We start from the raw sequence: 13,468 nt of genomic DNA on the forward strand, positions 1-13,468 counted from the left end.
ACATCTGTGTTATTTTGGTTAGATGTATGGAATGGACACTATCTCCAAGAAAAACTGCCAAGGCTATTCTCCTTTGCTAAGAATCAAAAAATTTCAGTGGCTGCCTTTCTATCAATCACTGACATGGCCAGCCACTTTCACCTCCCTCTGTCTGAGCAAGCACATCAAGAATATATAGAATTACAAGGAATCATACAGGGCATCCAATTGAGAGAGGAGGACAAAGATCAGTGGAGCTACATTTGGGGTACAAAAAAATATACTTCAAAAAGTTTCTATAACCACATGTACAAAGACCTTCAACCTCCAAGGCCCTTTCTCTGGATCTGGGAATCAAGGTGTTGCAACAAATTGAGAGTGTTTACATGGTTACTGCTAATGGATAGACTCAACACTAGAAATCTACTAAAAAGAAAAAAATTCAAAATTGAAGGGAACAATTACAATTGTGTCCTGTGTACCTCGCAAAGAGAAGAAACAGCTATGCATCTTTTCTTCACTTGCCCTTTTGCGATCAGATGTTGGCAAACGATAGGAATCCAATGGCAGTATGGAACCCCCTTCTTCCAGATGTTGGAGATTGCTAAGCACAATTTCAATGGCACCTTCTTCATGGAGATCTTCACTATTGCAGCATGGCAAATTTGGAAGCAAAGAAATGGTCTAATTTTTGAAAATTGTTCAGTTAGCTTTGGCAGATGGAAAAACAATTTTGTGGATGAATGCCGAAATCAAGCTCATAGGATGAAAGTCTCCCTTAAGAATCCTTTTTTAACCTGGCTCAACACTACTGTTTAGAATCCTTGTACATAGGGCCTTTCTACTCCTTTTCTTTCTTTCTGTTTTACAGCCTAGCTCTCCTCTGTAAGTACCTTCTTGTAACTTGCTCTTTAACTTGTTTTTAATAAAAATCTTTACAGTGGGGGTCTCTCTCGCTGTGTTTCCGGTTCAAAAAAAAGTAGCCCTGTGGTGAAGTATAATAAGTAGGATTTGGAGACACCAGGATTTTAGGCCACCCCAGTACAAACCTTGATACAAAAGAAGCTTGTGACCACCTGTAATGGCTGGTCATTTGGTCTCGGAGAAGAATTTAGTAGGCCTAGTCTTGAATCTAACTTGATGCAAAATTCTCCTCTTGTCCTATCCATAATAGAAAACAAGTATCTCAAAAAGGAATTATTATCTCGTGCTAACTCGTGAATGGAAACTGAGCTCTTGCTAGCACAACTATGCTGAATATTTTCTAAAGGAAGATCTCTCTACTAGGGTACGTAAAATTATATGACTAATATTACTAATCTTCATACTTGACTCACTAGAGGTGTGGAGTGGATCACGGGGGCGGAGCTAGCCGACAGAGTCACTGGTGTCAAATCCACCGAACACTAGTGTCACCTCTATGGATGGACAGTATAGAATAGTAGTTTCTCACTGATTTTGCAGCGAGTCACTGATGTCAGTTGACATCGATAAGTACGCGTAGCTCCGCCCCTGGTTGATCATTTCTCCGGCCCTATAATTTGACTCTAATCAAATAAAATCATCTCATCACAACTAAACATATATATGAATTGCTTAACAAAGCAAATTATCTCATGTCACCTGCTAGATTGATGCATCAAACTTTGAAAGTGACCAGAAAAAATATAGATAGATTACTATACTACTAGATTGATGCATCAAACTTTGAAAGTGACCAGAAAAAATATATACTATGTGACTAAACCTTTCTGTAGGAAGTGTGCGATGTTGTTGTATACCACTTCCACTTTGGTTTATTTCTACCATTCTGCCGACAGGACAACACTTTCTGAGCTGACATGGTATCCATGGCTCGACGCTCAACATGACTTGAGAAGGGGCTCTCTATATCATACTCGAGTATTTTCTCTCCCTCCACACAATTTTTTTGACTACTAGTCCTCGAACCAGAGAGGTAGATCACCCTTCTTCCTCTAGCCAAGTAGCCTATTCTTCTCATGCTCAGTGGTAGCCTATTCGACAATGCATTTGACAGCAAGTAAAAGACCAGGCTACAGCTGTAGTCATTGGCTCATTGCCTTTTTCGCTGATACATCTTCTTCGTGCGGAAAACACATTGATATGCAAGCAGCAGAACACCTTTTCGATCAAGTAGTAGTACCAAGTTTGGTCAGAGTATCAATTGGCCTAGCTTCAGGACCCCTTCAACTGTCTCTCCAGGACATTTGAGGCAGAGGCTGGAAGGAGCCGACAGTGCTAATTTGTTTCCTGATGCCTCTCATTTCCATCGTCACTGGTCCATCGTCACTTCACATAAACTTGAACAAACTTCCCAGATCGGACGACGTTGGCAGCTATTGTTCCAGCACAGAGCCCAAGTTCTATATGAGTGATGATGGTATGCTGTCTGTGGAGTTCACTTAGACGGAAATGGTGGTGGGTTGGCATATATATATATATATATATATATATATTGTTCAGCACCTATCATGCCAAATTCTCATTACCTTTTAGTTGCAAACAATTGTTACTTGTTTAGCCAGCAGGCAGTGACACAAGCTGGGATTGAGGTTGATTCACTACCGGTTGTTTACTCCGGAGGATTTACTGGGGTACAGGCATTTATTGATGCTTACTACCAGTTGATCTACCACCGGTAGTACAGGCGGTTTGGAGCTAGCCGGCACTAATGTGCCCTTCCCCAGTAGTGCATGATGCAGCTAAGTGTTCAATTTATGTCATCAAAAAATGGATGTGCTGTGTTAGCTAGATCTACTGTATATATAGCATTATATATATGCCAAGCTCGTGTTAATAATTACTATGACTCTTTATTATTAGCATGAAGGTACTAATTGTAATGATGCATACGAGCAGGCATGCCTATCTATAAAATGACCTGTGCACTGCACATTCTGTGAGATGGAGCACATGAGAGAGACAGTCCTATCGGAGGATGCATGCTAGTTAAAAATAGAGATATTCAGGAATGAGCGGTATCAGAAAACCACAATCCATGAAGACTAAGGGTTTTAGTTCTTCCACATTTCAGTTTGGCCTGTGTGAGGCACATTAGCTCCTGTATGTACCAGCCCATCACACATCACACATTAGCTCTTGTTCACGATCCACAATTAGTATAACCAACAATATATATGCAAGTTAGGAATGCCTTTTCATATGAGAGCATCAGGTTTTGTATGCAGTAAATAAATTCTTGAGATTTCAAACTGTAAACCTTTCAAAATATGCAGGTTCATAATGAAATCAAATAAGTTCAGGTAGCATGTACTGAAGTTAGCAATGCAAACTACACACTGTCTGGGATCATATATGAGTTATAGAACTGTGTGTTCAATTTATGTTGCAAATAGATGTGCAGTGACATGACTGAAGAGCATGAGCTGCTTGGTAAGTTTTTCATTAATTATTGGTTTTAACTCCTTACTTTCACCACTGTACCTCTAGCAATCGATTTAGATGACCAGACAAGCCTATAAAATGACCATGTACAAGCTAGAGTACCAACAACTTAGTTTCATGATCTAGGTTGCACGAAGGCACACTGTACATTGAGTGAGAGCACATGAATGAGTTACTCTGCTAGGAGGTTCCATGGTAGCCCGATGAAATGATCGAGTAAAATGCAGCAAGAGCATCTTCGCTAAAGAATGTGAGGCTTGAGCGGCGTCAGGAACCCACAACACCTAATTTAATGCCCGTCTACTTCAGTGTTTCAAATAGTGGGTTAAGGCATTTAGCGTTTGGTGTTTGTAGAAGCTAAGAAAGGCTATAGCCTAGCTAATCCATTTAGCGGTTCTATAAACACCATGTGTTAAAAAATCGGCGCCCCTAACCTTGACACAGACTTCAGAAAAGTTGTATCTAAGTAGTTTGATATCACTTTTTATATGGACCCTATGCCCACACTACACCAAGAAGACCTTCACCTAAACAACAATATGAGAGACCAACTCTATATGAAAACTCAACTCTTTGTTCACATAACTTATTTCAACACATAACTCTTGCACTCTTTATGTGGATACCCTACCATGACACTTACACTACATGACAAACTTGCCATCTCCTACTTGAGAACTTTTATGCCATGGTATGACAAGAGTGGAGGGGAGTACCCCTATTTATAGGACTCCATGGCTCATATAGTTTTTTTTTCATATTTCCATCTTTTGCAGACTTCTTTACAAATATCTAACTCTAGAATTTTCTTCATACTTATCTAACCATACATATATCTAATTTCTAGAGTATTCCATATTTCACCAAGAAGCATGGTGACCATGGTTCATGCATACTCTCTAATCTTCTAGGAGCTTCTCACAATTATACATTTCTACTTCAACATCATGCATAAATATCTGAGTAATTTTGCATATAAATATGAAATTAAAAAAATTCATGTACTGAAGTACGTCTTGAGCTTCATTCCCTCATTACATCGTTGACGAAATACTAAATTTTGTAAATGACAAAGTTCAATACTAAACTAACAATAAATAAAGACTAATTATATGATTTGCCTAGCTAAATAACCATTAGTTTAGCAGCTATAGCAGGATATAGCCTGCTATTAGAGGATTTAGCCTTTTAGAGCTAACTGACGGATGTCCTAACTTTCTCCTCTCCCAAAAGCTATAGCAGGCTATAGCGGTGGCTATAGCCGGCTATTTAGAACCATGGTCTACTTCTATACCTCTGAATTTTAGAAGCTCAAGGCAAGATTGAAGCAAGAGTGTGGAAGAAGTTCGAAGCTTATTAGTCTTTCTAGCTTTTTTCCTTAGTCTCTTTCTTGTTCTCTTTGTTCCTCATATCGAGGTGTAGAGTCTAAGTCTTGTATCTTCTGACAATGTGGCAGGATTTGTTTCATTGTGGTTGTAGACATTCACATGTGAATGTTCAAGACCCGATAATTTCTTTAATCTAAAAAGAAGAAGCTCACTCAATGTCAAGGTGCTCACTATTCAATGTACACCTTTTTGTAACCTCTAAATTTCTTTTTGGCAAAGTGATGGTCACAAAAAGTATAGGTTGGCAAGGTGAACCATCTTGTCCACTCCTAAGACTGTTGGAGGTGTGGGAATTACAACCCTAGATGCTCAGAATGTCTGCCTCTTAAGCAAGCATGGCTGTTCAAACTCTTTAATGAGGATGGTATTTGGCAACAGCTGCTTAGGAGGAAAAATGGTAACTGTAATTCATGATCCTTGTATTGCTGCAACATCTAAGGAAAAATTTTAATAGAATGTAATAGAAGTGGTACTGAGGGGATAAAGTTCAAAGCAATGGCACTGAAGGAAGTTCAAGAAATTCTATGGCACTAAGTGAAGCAACATTAATTTTAGTGGCAGTAAGGGAATCGACTCATTTCTCAAGATGCTCATAAGAATCTTATGCATTCATAGAGATGAGTATGTGTCCAAGTATATGAACATCTGCATCTATATTGTGTTTTGAAAAGATCTAAATGCGCCGGCCTTCATATCCATCAGGTTGAGTATGGTTATTTAGAAAATTTGCTCTTGTTCCGTTTGTGCAGAACACACCTTATTGTGCTTTCTCCAGCTGCATGATATTTTTTTTCTCAAATATGCAGGTGAACTGCATATCAATATATTAAGAAGAAGGGGGTGAGAACACCCAGAGTGCACAGGTTTTGTTGACATTAACCCCCCCCCCCCCCACACACACACACACCAAACTATCGCTCTAATATTACCCTTAAAACTTTTTGGCTAGACCTAAGACCAGGACAAACTATCCTAACCAGCTGGTAACTGGGCGAGGATGTGAAGTAGTTCCTCGATCCCTAGCAAAATTCCACATTTGCAGCTCCTCCCTAATGGAAAAAAGAACCCCATTCAGGTTTGGCTGCAGTCCATCAAAACCGCAGTGCTTGCGGTGGTTCCACAGCAACCAAGCCACCAAGACTATGGTTGAGTTAAGCCCCTCTTGATGTTCACCTTGTCCCACCAATCATCCAAGTAGTTATCATCAGGTTGCGGAGTTAAAGCCTGCAAACCGAGCCCTTATAGAACACTAAACCACAACTGTTGCGAAAAGATACATTGCAGCAGCAAATGATTTATTGTCTCCTCTTGATCACAGAAAAGGCAATGCTCAGGATGGGGCAATCCCTTCCTAGCTAGTCGATCGGACGTCCAGCACCTATCATGTGCGACTAGCCACATGAAGAATTTACATTTACCCGGGCCCCAAGCTTTCCAAATTATTTCCCATTGTCTGAACCGAATGGCGCCAATGAACATAACTTCATAAGCTGACTTTGCTGAATACCTTCCTAAGGCTGAGAACGCCAAATGTGAGTGTCTTCAATCTCTTGTTGTAACACAGCACCAGATAATAAATCCCAGAGAGCTAGGTACTCAGCCAGGACATCCACAGTTAGGGCCCCCCTTATGTCTGATATCCATCTCATTTCAGTCTATGGTATTTGCTTTCTTATTTGTTCAATCTATACCTATTACTAATGCGAGTAAGGTTTCCACCTAAATTTTTAGTTTGATCCATCTTGTATCATTGACAGGTGGGCCTTAGTCCATCCCGTATGTGTGTCAGACCAGCCCTCATCCACAACTCGATCACGTAGATCCCTACAACTTAACGAACGAACAACTATAAGTATCCAATACTTATACAAACTCTTTTCGTAGCAACGCACGAGCATAATTGCCCATCTATCTATACCTAAACCTATTACTAAAGCGAGTAAGGTTTCCACCTCAAATTTTGGTTTGGTCCGTCTCGTGTTATTGACAGGTGGGCCTTAGTCCATCCCATATGCGAGTCGGACCAGTCGTGCAGTCATCTTTGATTGGGACTCGACCGGGCACAACTCTTCCTCTTGGATTGCCATCAACTAGGACTCAGACCGTGTGCAGCTCCTGTACCTGTGTCGCTCATGTAAACGAAAAATTCCGACTGTAAGCTCTCTGTCACACCCGGTTTTAAGAACAAAACCGAATGCATAACTATATGTATGCCAGGATCAAGTTTCATACATATAGTGACTTCATCAGTGAATAATCAGCAACAGTATCACGAAAAGAGACTTACAACAGATAAAATATTATCAGAGTTAAACAACTTATTCTAGAAACGGAGGCTCCAAACTTCACAGGTAATCGACTGGGGGTTGCGTACGCCTAGAACCCAGCAACACCTTCAGCAGACTTCACACCCTCTTCTTCTAAGCAGCAGTAAGCAAGGGTGAGCACACTTATGGTTGATACTCAGCAAGGCCACAAGAAATAACCAGAATGTGATTTAAGTCCATCTTCAAGTTAAATTAATCATGTGAGGGTCACTTGACTTTCACCAACGAAAAGATACTCTTACTGCTCTTCACTGCTCTTCAGCTCTTGCTCACTTGGAATTCTTGATTCTTTAAGCTTCAAACAACAATCCTTCTACTCAAAGCAATCATCAGCAAACATACAAAGCAAACAACAAGTACAGCTAAGAACAATACACCAAAACAAAAGAAAGGCTTCAAAAGAACACACTAAAGGATAGGTCTCGCGGCTACGGTTACGAAAAGCAAGAAACGCGGAAAAAAATGAAGCTAGGATTGAAAAGAAACAACTATCGAAAGATTTGAATTATCAAAGAAACAAAAGAACTCTAAGCTTTATTTATTAGAAATCACATGTGAAGGACATTTAAAAGAAACACATTTAAATTGGTATTTAAGCATATTAACATCAATTATGAAAACCGGGGTAAACATTTAGTTAGCTTTTAATTACAAAGACTAGATGAGAGGATATTAATTATATTAAATCTATATTTAATTTAAAAACAAAAACTAAGGCGTGACTTGAATGATAGGTTAAGCTGAAACAAGACTAACGCAACAAGAACGGGTTAAAGCGGATCTAAAACATGGAAGCTATGGATAAAACAAGGTTGCAGGACCTATACGTGATTAACTATAGATTGCAGGGGCTAGCAGATGAATTTCGCAAGGCACAGGAAATAGTGCTCGCAAAAAGATTAAAGGCTGGGGTCAGATCTGCAAAAGATCACGGGTGGAGCTGGGTCGAAAAGACCTAAAATTTCTAGGATTTTCCTACATATATTACAAGACACAAGAAAGAACAGTACTATTACTTTGTTTCTCGGGGGCCAAACTGCAAAAAGCTCGGAAAAGAGCTCCCATGGTGGCCGGCGGCACTGGTGGCTCAAATTGGCGGCGTTCCGGCGCAACGGAGACCATGGCGTGTGGGGGAAAACGGAGAGGAGAGGGAGGGGGTCCGATTTGATGGCTTACCCACGCCGGAGACCAAAAGGGGCGGCGGCGACTCTGTTCCGTCCTGGGGCAGGACGCACGCAGGGCTGGGCACTGGCCCCTTTGGCACGCACGGCCGGGAGTGACGCCGGGGAGTGGAGGAGGCCTGGGCGCGCGCTCGGGAGGGAGGAGGGCGACGCGCAGGGTGGTGCGGCGCTGCCCAGGACAACGCGCGGCAGGGCAACCACGCAGGGTCTGTGGTGCTGGGCAGCACGGGAGCGTGGGTGAAGGCGAGCAGGGGCTTGTGCACTCAGGAGCGGCGGCACTCTGCTCCTGGCGTGCAGCGCAGGAACGACGAAGTGGAGCGATGGGGAGGACGGTCACGAGGCGGAAGGAGGCGACGACACTCTGCTCCACTTCCGTTCCTGGGTGGTGGCGGGCCTGCGGCGCACTGCACAGAGGCGGAGGCGCTGGCCTAGGCTACGCGAGGAGGGAACGGAGGCGCAACTGCAGGGCGCAAGGGGGCCTGCAAGGTTGGGCGATGCAGGTTGCAGGGGGACGCCGAGGATCAGTTCTTTGTAATTTTTAGAGGTAATTTTTAGAGGAATGGAAGGAAGCCTGGTAACGCAGGGAATTTGGAGGAGCGGGCGTTACTGGCGTAATCAGTGGGGGAGCCAGGAATTGGGATTGGGAGTTGGGTATTCCCAAGCAAAAAGAAAAAAAACGAGTTAAAAAATATTAGAGATTTGAAAAAGCATAAATTAAAAGTACAGCTTGTTCAAACTAAACATATTCCATAAAACAGAGAGAAATTACAAATATTTTTTTAAAATACAATTTCATTTTTACGTTTGGCTCGTCTGCATGTTCCATGGCGACGGTGGAGCCACCATCTCCCTTTGGAGCATTGCTGGTCTGACTCTACAAGTTGCATAGTGCCATACGCGTGTCGTGTTACAAGCTTGTCGTCGCTGTTATGTCCTATGGCCTATGCAGTACTCCTACATGCTGGAGCGAGAGAAAGAGAGACGAGTCACAGCCTCCGGCCTCCCGGCACTACGGTGTGCATTAGAGACGATGGGAGAATGGTCTGCTGTCTTGTTTGCTTGTTACTACGACTTTGAGCTGAGACAAGCCGCTAAGAGTAGGTGAATTTGTCTAACACAAGCGATACACACCTATGCACCTTAGAAATACTTCATTGTGTTGCTAAAATTGTTGGGTATTCCCATGCATACTCATGCATCAATGTAGCTCCGCCCCTGGGCGTAATTCCAGTAACTCGCCATCAATGCACAGTTTGTGAAATTGGAATGTGAGGGAAGGTAGAGGAGCTGCGGAACCTGGACATGGCATCAGGCAGGTGCAGTTTTTTTTTAAATAATAGCAGGAGCACTACTCTGTCATATAAGAAGAAGAAGCATTCGTACATAACGCGCTGAAACGTACACCACACAAACAAACGCACACAACACAACACTACACCACCACCACTTGGGAGAGAAGCTGAAAGCAAGCCGCCAAGATTGCGCCGTCGTCACCAACGCTGGGCCACGCCATAAGCCACAGCTCGCTGCAAGCCCGAGCAGTCACCTGAACTCCTCCACCACGGGACTATCACCCTCAAGCCGCACACCCACGATCGTTGAACCCCCTGCTCGAGCGTTGCGACAGCATAAGACTCCCATCACGGCACCAATGAAAAGCACTGATCCCGGCCACTTTGCATGGGGGCCTTGCCTCACCCACCGCCTCTCTGCTAAGGACTCAGATATCTGAAACCGCTTTAAGAGCACCGCTTCCGCCCAACCGTCACCGAGGTCACCACTGCCATGCGTGCCGATTCAAGACCTCCAGCACCCCTGGGCCCTCTGCACCTTGCCGCCAACACAAAGACCTTGCGCACCTCCTCAACTCCTGCACACGGGCCAACCAGACCACCACCAACACTGCCACAAGCCGTGACGGGTCTCCATAAGTTGCGCCTCCAGGAAGGTCGCGACACCGATGGCGTCGTCGTCACTCGTCCAAAACTGGACCGGGTTTTCACATTGAGACCCCAAGCTTCAGGACACGACGCCCCGTAGTGGTGCCCTCACGGGAAGAATGACGCCCCAAGGGCGCCGCCACCACTACCACCAGCAAGAGTGCTGATGAAGACTTTCGTCCGGATCATCACCGTGCCTGTCGCACACTCACGGACAAGCAGCAGCAACATGCTCCCCGACGCCTCCGCAATGCCATTGCCGGAGATATGACTCAGGCACATCCCGTAATGCCACCACGACACCACGAGAGCACACCACAAGCCACCCGGCCCCACCACTGAAGCAGCGCCGAATCCGTCAAGATGTCGAGGAGAAGAATCAGAGAACACCAGCCATGTTATCTCCGTCCCCACAGCCCGCGCGCAGATGTCCGCCGGCACCACCTCCAGGCCACCATGGCCCAAAGCAGCCAACCACGGCGGCGCCCCCACGCAGAGCCTCCCACGGCAACAAGGCGCCGCGCCCTGCACTTCGCAGGCCGCCGCCGCCGCCGCCTCCGTCTCTGCACATGGACGCTCTTGTGCACCTCCGGCCACTCCGCCGACCGCCGTCATTTTCCCACGCCGGCCACAGGCAACGCCGAAGCCGCAGCGACGGCCGCCGGCACCACCTGCGAAATCCGCGCCGGCCGAAGCCGCCACCACCGTTGCCTACCAGCGCCCGCCGCCGCCGCCGCCTGACGCCCGCACCGCATCCCCCCACACAAACGAGCGTCCCCGCCGCGCGGCCACCGGATCCGGCCGGGACGACGCCGGATCCGTGGCCCCCAAGCTCCGCCGCCGCCGGCGAGCGCCCACAGGGGGCCGATCGGCCGCGCCCGCCCCGACGCCACCCCGGGCCAGGGGAGATGGCCGCCCCGCCGCTGTCCTCGATGCCTCACGGGCTTCTTGAGGCCCCTCGGGCGGCGGCGCGACGATGGGAGCGGAGGGGAGGGGAGGGGGGCGGCTGCTGCTAGGGTTTGCCCTCCGGTTGCCCGACGCGGAGGCGACGCGGAGGGGTCCGGGGTCTTTGTCCAGGCAGGTGCAGTAGAAGAGGAATGGCAGAGCTCGGTGGCAGCCGGTTATTATGCCCGAGATGATGGCTGGCCATCAAAGGTATTCGACAGGGGTCTTCATGAGGAAACAGAAGGAGCTTTACTACGTATTGAAAAGGCAGCACAGTGGGGAAGAAAGCGAGCGGGCACGGTGCTAGGTGCCGGTTGGGCCTGGCGCTGGCTGGCTTCTCGGCACGGCAGCACTACAAGAGAGGCGCGTGTAGGAGGGCGATGGAGAGGAGCACGGGAAGAGGGAGATGCGTATCCGCATAGGGAACGTGCGGGTTCTCGGTGCAAAGGCGCAACGGCCGGAGGTGGAAGACGAGCCCGACAGGTGGGGCCTACCTGTCAGAGGCACGATAGAGACAGAGAGAAGGGAGAAGGGCGGATCAGCCGAGGTGTGCGAGCTGGGCCGAGCGGGAATTGTAGGAGAGAATAATGGTAATTAGTTTTACAATCAGTAATTCAGAAATTGATTGGCCGGCCACGAAAGAGAGAGTGAAAGCTTGCATGCTGGCTTTATTAGCTAGATTGAGCGCTCGTCACAAAGAGAGAGAAAAACTCCAAGGAAAATAAAATGGTTAAATGGTTTGGAGCTTAAATAGAGAAGTTAAGGAGAAGAATAAATTAGTGGTCGGCAGTAGAAGTAGAATTGCTCGAATAGATATAGAAAAGATTTCGACCAGATAAAAGTCTAGAAATTGATTTTGGATTACAAGCAGAACTGGGATTAAGAGAAAAGAACCAAATCGTATTTTAAAATTACTTTTCATCCAAAACATTATGCACTCAGCGTGAATGCGTGACAACAGGACAACCTCATTTGATTTAGAAACACGACCAATTATTTTCCTACACTAAATTTTTTGTAAAGAAAATAAATGTTGGAAAATTTTAAAATTATGAGAAATTGTTATTTTACTTTTTCTTTCTAATCACATTCTAAAATCCAAAAATTTCAGGGTGTGACACTCTCGTTCAAGAATCCTCATATGACGGCTCGGTCGTCTACAACCTGGCCAGCAACCACAGGTCTTGGTGATGCTAGCTAGCGTGTGTGAGGGTGCACCACGCGGTGGCGAGGAGAGTTGGAGCTGCAGTTGCTGGTGCTTGTCGACCTCCATGTGGATTGGAGCTCATCTGATTTGGTTGCTCGATAGAAAATAGAAAAGAGAGAGAAGAGAGAAGGAAGATTTGGTTTGTCCCATCTCATGATCTGATATGGTTGATGGATGGGAATTTGGTGGTGGTGCTTGTGTTGTTGCTGCTAGCTGTGCTATATGCTCATTGTGAATAAAAACAAATGAATCTATAAGAATTGCTACTACTGGTGATTCATGGAGAAGGAAGAAGCTACTTGGAGATGGCGGCGTGTTGGCAGGCATAGGGCTGCGCACGCCCATCACAGGCAACATGAAGCGATATCAACTTGGTGATCAAAGAGGAAGCGTCACATTAGTCCCTGACCGGCTTCCTGCTTCTGGACAACACAGTAGGTTACGCATGTATCCAAGCTCCTCATTTGCATAGTCACATTCCAAATTTAGGAGAAGAAGAGCGATTCATTGTAATTATCCAACACCAACATCGCAGAACAATATATTGCAAATTGAAATTACTATAATAGGCACATATAAAGTTGATCTTTTTCATTACTATAATAGGTCACATATACTTTACTGATATATTCGGCCTTTGCCCATAGCAACACACACACATATTTGACAATTAAATTCAAAATAAAATTTTAATATGTAGATTTGGTAGGACATTGATTACATCATCAGTGATAACCTTTGACACTGATGATAACCATGGCTTAATCACGTGTATGGAAAATAATTTGGCAATATGTTTGGTTAGCATATGACAAAACACTGTATTTTCATCTTTATTTTTTTGGATCGTCATGTGGATTATAACGTATTTGTTATCTATATTGAATTGATGAAAGTAAATAGGAGATTTTAGATTTTGTCATGTAAAATTCTTGCAGTGTTCCATAAGTTTCACATCTTTTTTTTAAAGAGAATTATTAAATATCAGAAGAACAACGTAGTTATATCATCCGTAGAAACACACGGGCACTATGCTAGTCTAATGAAAATCACTCAATTTCAACTTCAAACCTGG

This window comes from Panicum virgatum, chromosome 2N (genome assembly GCF_016808335.1).
Source record: "Panicum virgatum strain AP13 chromosome 2N, P.virgatum_v5, whole genome shotgun sequence".
Taxonomy (NCBI): domain Eukaryota; kingdom Viridiplantae; phylum Streptophyta; class Magnoliopsida; order Poales; family Poaceae; genus Panicum; species Panicum virgatum.